Source organism: Azolla caroliniana, unplaced genomic scaffold, assembly GCF_043228905.1.
Source record: "Azolla caroliniana isolate FFs.n. ecotype wild unplaced genomic scaffold, voAzoCaro1.0.p SCAF_6, whole genome shotgun sequence".
Classification (NCBI taxonomy): Eukaryota; Viridiplantae; Streptophyta; class Polypodiopsida; order Salviniales; family Salviniaceae; genus Azolla; species Azolla caroliniana.
In genome coordinates, this window is record NW_028230441.1 from 16,459,705 (window position 1) to 16,469,745 (window position 10,041).

A 10,041-nucleotide genomic window follows, 5' to 3' on the forward strand; every position below is an offset into this window, starting at 1 on the left:
TGCGAGGATGTTTCCTGCACGAAGAAATGTTGATCTATCTCGACGTCACCGACCTTTATGCGTATATTCGGGCACGCACCATGCAGCTCCTTCGTAGCACGCGTCGTCGTGCGTATCTTCCACCAATGCTTGGTGTTGATCGGCCATTTACCCCTCTTGTAGAAATCCATGGACATCAGGTTGATTTCAGATCCATGGTCTACCAAGGTCACCACCGGTTCCGGAACGTCGCCAATCCGCACAGGGGTTTCCATAGTTGCCTTGGCCCAATGCGGCTTCGCGTAGTGGCTTCCCGCCAACTCGTCTTCTAGGGTCGTGTCTTCTAAGTGCATAGTCCGCACCTCCACCGGCTTCTCCGGTTTCGGCTCCGTCGAGAGCCTCTTCCGCTTCAACAAGTCTACGATGGAGTCGTGGAACTCCCTCTTGGCGATTCCCAGCACCTCCCACAATGACAACTCCACTTTACTGTCAAGGATCCGCTCTTCAAGGACCTTCCGTAGGTCCGTTGCTCTCTCAATTTCAGTGCTCAACCGAAACCCCGTCTGCTTCTTCCCATCCAGCGCGCCTGGGTTGCCGGCACCGGTCGGTTTCGGTCCGAATCGGGTCTCGTACCTCTGCGGGGGACCGACCCCTCCGGCCTTCCCTACCCGTTTTGTCTTCCACCAGAACCTCATAGTTCTGGCAAGCGGCTTCTACGAAGCCCGTTTTCTCTTCAATTGGATCGTCCCATCCGGTGACCACCTGGACGCGCTATTCCGCGCGGTCCGCCTCTTCCTTCTTCAGCCGAACTCCGGAGAGGCCTTCTAGCACCAACGGCCAGAATCCCGAGTCCTTCGCCTTCCGGGTCTCATCACGCCCGACCCAAATTCCCGCCGACACTGAGTAGTTAACGACTTCTACATGCCATGCCGCGGCCTCCTCCATCAACCTCTTCATTCCGTCGTGCCCCGTATTCAGTTCTAGGGCTCTCCTGGTCTCGCTCGTGCGCACCCGCCCGTTCCAGAGGTACACCACGTTGGTCCTGAGTGCGTTGGCGAAATCCGCGCAATCCTTCCGAATGTGACCAATCGCGTCACACCACATGCACCGCTACCCAGCCGGCGGCTTCCGGTCGCGAGGTTGTTCGCCGCTGTCTCTCCGTGCCTGTGCGATCTACAAGTCGCGTACCATCTGTGTCAGCTCCTCCAGAGCCGCACCTCTGGATGGGCCTCTGACCACGTCATTCAATGCCGACCCCAACTCCACCCAAATTCGGGTCTCTTCCTTCCTAGCACCGATACCGGCTCCTAGAGCCTCCTCGCTGACACCGGCCCTGACCCCGACGAGCTTTCGTCGCTCCAATCGCACCGCTTGTCTAAACAGCTCAAACCCGTTTTACCACGGCCTAGTCTGCCGTGAGCCCTTCGTCCGTTTCCAATAGGGGACCCACCTTTTCCCTGTCGAGCGCATCCACTGACTTGACAAATAGTAGTACTCGACTTGTTTCGAGCACGGTCCGGTCTAGCGTCGACAGCCGCACGAACCATTTTTCAAACTCCTGGAGGAGCGCCGATGTGTTCCTCCCTTTTCCGGGGCTTTTCACCCATGCCATGAAGTCCCGCCTCGACAACCAAAGCGAGTCGTCAAACTCGTACTTCTCGAGGAGCTGCAGCTCGAACTCCTCCCAAATCTGGCATCCGGCCAGCACCTCGAGCACCTCCACGTGGATGCTCAGCGTCACCACCCGAGGGAATCCGGACAACCGCCTGTCCACCAGGATATCCCTCATGATCCTTTCGGCCCGGTAAGCCTCCAAATAACTTGTGGCGTCTTTCCCTCTGAACTGGCCTATAGTGCCGACGATCGATTAAATCGCTCTGTCGAGAGTACCCGTCCCCTCACGAGCGCTTACCAGCCGGTCGACGGCTACTGCCATTGCCTCTGGTAGCTCCAATCCCGTCATCTTTCGACTCTTTTGCCACCTTTTCATGTCAGGTTCACCAATGATGTCGCGGTTTTACGTGCGTGCATGTAGAAAGAGGTGGGGCCACGGGGGCCTTGAACCGAGGAGCGAGAGAGAGAGAGAGAGAGAGAGAGAGAGAGAGAGAGAGAGAGAGAGAGAGAAGAGAAGAGAAGAGAGGAGAAGGTTCGCAGATACGCAGAAGGGAGAAGGAAAGAGAAAGAAATTGCACACTTAATTACTGTAACAGTCGATTACAATATCCAGATATTGCAAACTGTGACGAATAGAACCGGCAAGGCAGCGATAGACCCGACACGGGGATCCTACTCACGCACACAGACAGAACACACTAGACTCAGAGAAACAAAAAGGGGAGAGCCTTTGCTGGAAGCACACGGGCTGTCCACGAAGTAGAGGCAGTGAACTCCCGACACCCACAGAGACCGACGATCGGAGGAGAAGAGAAAGCTTGGCACTCAGATCTGCAGCAACACTCCATCCTTGCCAACGCACGACACCCTTTCCTCCTTCTCTCCCTCCTTAAATAGTTCGCAAAAAGGGGGGGGGGGGTCCCCTTTCTCCCTAGTCAAAACCGCTTTATTCCCTGTCCCTTTCAACAGAGATACGCACAAATCCCCTAATGAATGTGTACTACCTAGTATTTACATTAGCCGACCTAATTACGAATTATGTACAAAATATCAATTCTCGCGTCCACCCGTGTAAGAGCCGGTTCATGCGCCTTTTTCTCCGATTCCGCCCATGGCCGGTTTTCTTCACGACACCGGTCGAGGATTTCAGGGATCAGAGGGAGCGGATAGCGGTTGCACAGTGTGAGTTTGTTGAGACCCCAGTAGTCTACACATAAGCGTAGAGAGTCGTCGTTCTTCACGAATAATATGGGGGCCTTGGCCGGTGACTTAGAAGGTTGAATAATCCTTTCACGAGGTTCTCATTGAGATACACTCGAAGGGCCTTTAGCTCTGGTGTAGACAATGCATATAGAGGACCAAAGGGTGGACACATGCCTTCTTGAAGATCGATGGGATAGTCGTAGAGGCGGTGTTCAGGCAACGATCTGCATTACGTTTCTTAAATACATCAGAGAAGTCTTTATACTTGTCGGGAATAGCGTGGAGTGTGTTAGAAGTAGCTCCACAAATGGCGAGCGGGTGATGAACTAAGGGTGGAGTAGTCGATTCAGGATCAACTGTCTCTGAAGGATGTGAATTGGAATTGGCCTTCATAGTTGTGCGCGAGCATCCTGGCTCGTTAAATGTGATCGAGCGATGGCATCAATCCACTATTGGATTGTGCGGCTCTAGCCATGATAGTCCTAAGAAGATCGGATGCCGAGGGGATGCGATGAGGTAAAAGGGGAGCTCCTCCTAGTGGGAGCCCACACGAAGCCCTAATGGAATTGTAATCTTAGTAATTGCTCCTGATGAGAGGACACACCCATCAATGGCTTCAACATGAATGGGTTTTGAGAGGCATATGATGGGTATCTCATGTGCTTGGGTGAATGCGACATCGATGAAGCAAGAAGACACTCCAGAATCAAGTAAGGCGAGAGACTTAATGGAACCAGAATTAAAAGAAAGGCATACCTCCAATGTGAAATTGCCTGATGTTCTTGCTATGGAACCACGAGAATGTGGATGACGGGAGACGTCCAGCTGCACGGCTCCTACTGCAACCGGACAATGTTGTTTTCCGGATACTAGGGTCTATTGGCTCGATGGAATGGTGCGCGATTACTCCTAGGATAATGGCGACAGAGATGACCCGAGCCCCCACAATATAAGCGCAATTCATTAGCCCGCTGAAATTGTCGTTCGGCATCAATCAATGGCCGAAAGCGAGCTTAATCAATTTCCATTGGGACTGGAGCATCTGCCAAAGTAGGGGAGTGTGATGCCACCGGAAGGAGTGATAATTGGGGTTGTACGACTGGGGCATGTCGTGGATGTGAATGAGTCAAACCCCAAGTCTGGCGCTCTTCCTGACGAAATTGAAAAAGACGATTGTCAGAATGGACTGCTTGTGAAATCGCTTGGGATAACGTGGGTTTAGGAAAGTTCAAGAGAAGATTCTTGACATTGCTCTGAAGGCCCTGCCGAAAGTGATCAATTAAAGCTTGATCATCCCAGTTGACATCACATGCTGGTTGTCGAAATTCCGAAGCATAGACAAAAGTTGCATGCAAACCTTGTTCGAGTGCATAAAGCTTGGTGAGTGTTGTACATCACCGGTCCGTCTCGCCAAATGTGGCCTCTAGCTCGGTGAGGAAGGCAAGAAAGTCCTCCAATAGAGGTGACAAAGTTTCCACTAAAGGTGCAAACCAAGCTTGGGTCGAACCCGGAGAGGAGGGTGCCCACAAGTCCAACTTGTCGAAGACCATCTGCATAACGTTGAGGTTGTAATGGAATGATTAGGCGAATTTGGTTGATGAACCCCAGGAAACGTGACCTCATTCCATCAAATTTTTCTGGGAGGCTAATCTTAGGCTTAAGAAAATGAGAAGAAGCTAGATCAGATGTTGGTAGAAGATTGGGCTACGGGCAAGGTTGTGATGGGGTATTAGGCTTTATGGGTTATGAGAATAGGGAGGCACCGACTTGAAGTTCTCGTAAAGAATTCCAAAGGGCTTCATTTTCAAGCTGGAGTTGTTGTAAGGCTGTCATTATCTGGCTTGTCACAGGCTGGGTCGGACATGGCTACAACTAATGAGAAGGAGAGCTACGAGGATGGGAAGGTGAACAAACTAACATGAGTAGAAGATATACGCAAGAGAGTAGAAGATAATCAAAGGGATGAGTTGATTAATTGAAAGACTTTGTAATTGGTGTTGTTCACTTTGATTGTAATCTAGATGAACACACATATTTATACAAGTTCTGAGATTGAATATCCCTAGAATATACCTAAGAAATATCTCTGAAATATCCCTAAGAAATATCTCTAGAATATACTCATCTAGAATATACCATAGAACATTTCTAGAATATACCATAGAACTCTAGAATATACTAAACACTAGAATATTCTATATGCTAGACTATACAATATTAACCATATAGAATTTATATATAGCTTACAGGTGTCCAAATGGTTTATCTAATATTAAGTATTGGGTGTGTTATAGGTCAGAGGTTCGAGTCTATGACACAATCTTGTTGAGGCACTTTGTTTTGAAAGAAGCTCTTTACATTCTTGAATATCTTCTTCAAGTTCTGCAACCATTTTCTTAAGGCTTTCAATCTCAACTATTTGGAGCTTAGTGATCTCATTCATTAGTATCCTAATCGATTCACATTGTTTGTTTATGGTTTCTTGAAGAGAAATCAAGTGACTCATAATCATTTTGTCCATTGTGGCTGAGAGAGAGAGAGAGAGAGAGAGATTTAGCGTTCATAGAGAGGTCAATACCTAAGTACAAAAGTTATCATGATGTGTGTCTCCTTCTTAAGAAGGGATATTCATACTTTTAAGCACCAAGTCTCAATGTGCGTGTGCGAGCGAGAAAGAGACAAAGATATATTAATGTTTACTGAGATCAAATTTGGCCCATGAGACAACTGATTACAGTAATGGGATATGTACCCCTCATCGAAAATAAAAAAATAGAAAAAATAAATAAAAGAGTTTTAGCATGATAAAAAAAATGTTATGGGGTGTGGCATGTTCTATAAAAGAAAAGGAGAGGGGGTTTTTGATGCGGGTCTGCCCCATGGTCTCCCATTCCCTTATGTGAAGAATTGGATGGATTCTATGCAATGGAAGAATTGTGTGTGAGTGTGTGTAGAGAGAGAGAGAGAGACAGAGAGAGACAGAGAGAGCTCACGATTACAAAAAATCAGAAAACTGTATTACAAAGAAAGCAAGAACAACCAACATATACAACGAGAGGGAGAAGGTGCTTATGTAGTCACCTTCTCTCTAAGTTCTCTCACTAGTACAACCTCTTGGGAAAGAGGTCGTGTCTTAACTACCTAAGGAATATGTGTCATAGGACATTAACTTCTATGACACACTAGTTACTATACAAGGAATTTCAGTTTGATTCTCAACACGCCCCTTCAAACACAACTTCGGGCTTCAGCTTCCGGAAGGTTGGTTCGGATTGGTCTTCGGGAACAACTACGACGACTCAAACTTCGGCTTCAAACGACCACGTGTAGTCCTGACGGGTGTAGTCCTACTACTCCCCCTCAAGCTCGGTTGGTCGATGGTTGAAAGACCCATGTTGGTCGTGAACTACCACAACTTGTTGACTCTGAGGGCCTTGGTGAAGATGTCGGTCCTCTGTAGGTTTGTGTTGATGTATTGTAGGTGGACATCCCTAGCCAGAACACACTCTCGGATGAAGTGATAGTGCACTTTGATGTGCTTAGTTCGAGCATGGAAGACTGGGTTCCGAGCAAGGTGAATACTGCTCATGTTATCGCAATAGAGGAGAATCGGATCCTTGATGGGAACGCCCAGATCCTTCAAAATTTTCTTGATTCAAACAGCTTTGCAGGTGGCTACGGCCGCGCCCCTGTATTCGGCTTCGGTGCTTGACAATGCAACTGTCGGTTGTTTCTTACTACTCCACAATATGGCACCACTGCCGAGAGAAAAGACAAATCCAGATGTTGATCATCAGTCGGCTCTATAGTCGGCCCAGTCGGCATCAATATAACCTTCGAGTCATATTGGTGTGGCCGATTTGTAAAGGATGCCGAAATCCATGGTTCCACTCACATACCTTAGCACTCGCTTAGCACAATCAAGATGGATGTCTCGTGGAGTTTGCATAAATTGGCTAAGGAGGCCGACCGGGTAACTCAAGTCGGGTCATGTAATTGTGAGGTAGATGAGGCTTCCTACTAGTTGACGATAATGCGTTGGCTCACACTCTCTAGTGCATGAGTCGACATCTAGCTTTAGATTTCAATCAAGAGGAGTGGTGATGGGCTTACACTATGTCATCCCAAACTTGTAAAGAAGATTGAGGGTATAGTTCTTTTGAGAAAGCATGATGCCGTCTGGAATCCGAATTACTTCTATTCCTAGAAAGTAATGGACCTCCTTCATATTAGTCATGTTGAATCGGCTGGAGAGGAGCTTATTGATGTGCTCAATATACGTTAAATGCTCTCCTCCTGTGACCAAATCATCCACATAAATGACGATAAATACTTGTCCTCTAGAGTCACTCCGGATGATCAGAGAGTTGTCGGACTTGGACATGTTGAAGCCGATTTGATGACGATATTACATTATCTTCGAATGCCATGCTCTCGGTGCCTGCTTCAAACCATAGAGAGGCTTTTTAAGTCGGCAAACATCAGTCGGATGTGCAGTCGACACGAATCAGGGTGGTTGCACCATGTACACCTCTTCATCTAGCTCGCCTTGCAGAAAGGCGTTCTTTACGTCCATTTGGTGGAGGTGCCACCCTTTTGCTGTTGCAAGCGCGATCGAGGTTCAAATTGTACTCAACTTTGCCATCGCGGCAAAGGTCTTTTCGTAGTCGACACCGTGCGTCTGCGCGTACCCCTTTGCCACAAGCTGAGCCTTGTACCGATGGATAGTGTCGTCGGCGTTGTGCTTTATCTTGAAGATCCACTAGCATCCAATTGCCTTGTGGTGGTTTGAAGAAGGGACGAGATCCCATGTCTCGTTCTTGGAGAGTGCTTGCATCTCCTCATCCATCGCTTCAACCCATCTAGGGTCCTTCACGGCGTCGGAATAGTTTTCCAGTTCTCACACTGTCGACACATTCATCATGAATGCATAATGATATGCCATGTAGTCACTGAATACATTCTTTCTTGGGTGGATCAACGGGGTTCTCTTGGTGTCCTCAGGATGGGACATCCAATCTATCAAACTCACTATCTTATAAGTGAGTCAATTCATTTCCAACTGAGTCTTCAAACTCTGGCATTTTGGCCTTTCCTTTGTCCTATTTCGGATTCGTCCGCGACGTGCTTTGCTCGCTTCGAGGCTCTTGCGATCCACTCAATTGGTTGAGATTGGACTTTCCTTTGATGTGAACCTCGGTCAATCATCCTGCTCCGCATCTGTGTCGAACTTGGTTTCGATTGTGTCGGATGGGGCTGATTCGACTATATACTAGGATGTTGACTCGTCAAATGCTACATCCCTACTCACTCGTACCTTCTTGGTGGAAGGGTTGAAGCACTTATAGCCCTTTTGCTTGAGTGAGTACCCTATGAGTATACATTTCTCTGACTTGAGATCGGGCTTTTGCTGCAGGTCGTCGGGGATATGTACATATGCAATTGAACCCAATATCCTAACATGAGATAGATCTGGTTTCTTCCCATAGAACTTTTCATAGGAGGTAACTTCGTGCACTCCTGATGTTGTGCAACGATCCATTAGATAAATGGTTGTATTCACCGCTTCATCCCAATATGACTTTGGTAGATGTTTCTCGTTCATCATTGCCCTTGCCACCTCGAGTATGTGTTGATTCTTGCATTCGGCTACTCTGTTCTGCTGAGGTGTGTGTCGGCAGGTAAACTCTCGCCGGATTCCTTCTTGTCGAAAATATGTTGTAAAGGCGTCAGAGAAGTACTCCTTGCCACCATCTGATCGATGGCATCAGACATGCCGACCAGTTGCCTTTTCGACTTCATTTTTGAACCTTTGGAAGTGTACAAACACTTCGCTCTTCTACTGCATGGGGGTAGATCCAGGTATGTCTAGAGAAGTCGTCAATGAACGTTACATAGTACCGCCAACCACCGAATGTTGTCGTCTGGGCTGGTCCCCATACATCTTAATGTATTACATCTAGGATCCCTTTGCTTGTGTTCCTCTCCTTTAGGAACGATTGTCGGTATTGTTTCTCGAATTGACAAGCTTCACACACACCTGCAATTTCCTTATTGGTGAAGGTCGAGAGTCCGGTGACAACTCCTTTTGACTGCATTCCCTTGAGCTTTTGGAAATTGATGTCGCATATCCTCTTGTGCCACAGCTCGGATCTCTGGCCCTTGCCATACATTGCCGAGTTCATCTCATGAGAGTCGAGGATGAACATCCGACCCTAGCGATGGGTCGGCCTTCTTTTTCGATGAAGCATCCTCCATTGTTGAAGCAGACTTGCATGCCTTGTTCGACTATCTAGCCAACTGAGACCAGATTCTTTGTTATTGTAGGAACATGCAAAAAATTCTTGATGTATGTTTGGTTGCCTTCTTCCCCAAATGGGACATCGCCAATATGTTGAATGGGATGAATTGTGTTATCCCCAGTTTCCACATAGTTGGGTCGTTCGGGCTTTCATATCTCCTTGAACCAATCTTCATGGGATGTCATGTGGTTTGATGTGCCCGAGTCGACAAACCATACATCTTGTGGTTTGGCGGCGTTGGTGGGGTTTGTGGCTGTCATCGAGTGCGCTCTGTGCCTCATCACAAACTTTCTGCCATGATTATCGTAGTCGGATTTGGAAACGTAGTTTGTGCATTGTCGGCTTGTGGAGGCCGACTCACTCTTCTTTTTCCGACACCCTACTTCACAGTGGCCGAATTTACCACAGTATCCACACTGAGCGAGATTGTTTTGTCGACTAGGTCCGGCTTGATTGCTCCCCCTTCTTCCGGATGCTCCACCTCACGTGTTCGAGACGTCTTGTCGGTAATAGAAGTTGTGTTCTCGGGGTTGCTCTTGGTTGTGTTGGTGTTACCGATTAGGAACATGGTTCGCGGTCAGTCCTTTCACCGCCGAATAGGACAGAGCCGGAGAACCTGCAACGTAAATGGACGGCCCCACTTGTACCATAATGTAAAAATAGGTTGTAGATAACTATTACAAAAAGAAGAAGAAGAAGAAGAAGAAGAAGAAGGAGAAGAAGAAGAAGAAGAAGAGAAGATAGCGACTATTAAAATGACTAAATGCATGCACAAACTCCTAGTTCAAGAACACGCGGCACCACGATGGCTCACCGCCCAATGAACCCTAAGCCACAAAAGGAAGGAAATAGAAGATTTTCTGCACAAAACAGAAACCCATCTTCTAGCAATCAGCACTCCCATTGCTCCTCCCCCTCACCTTCTCCTCCATCCTACCACAGA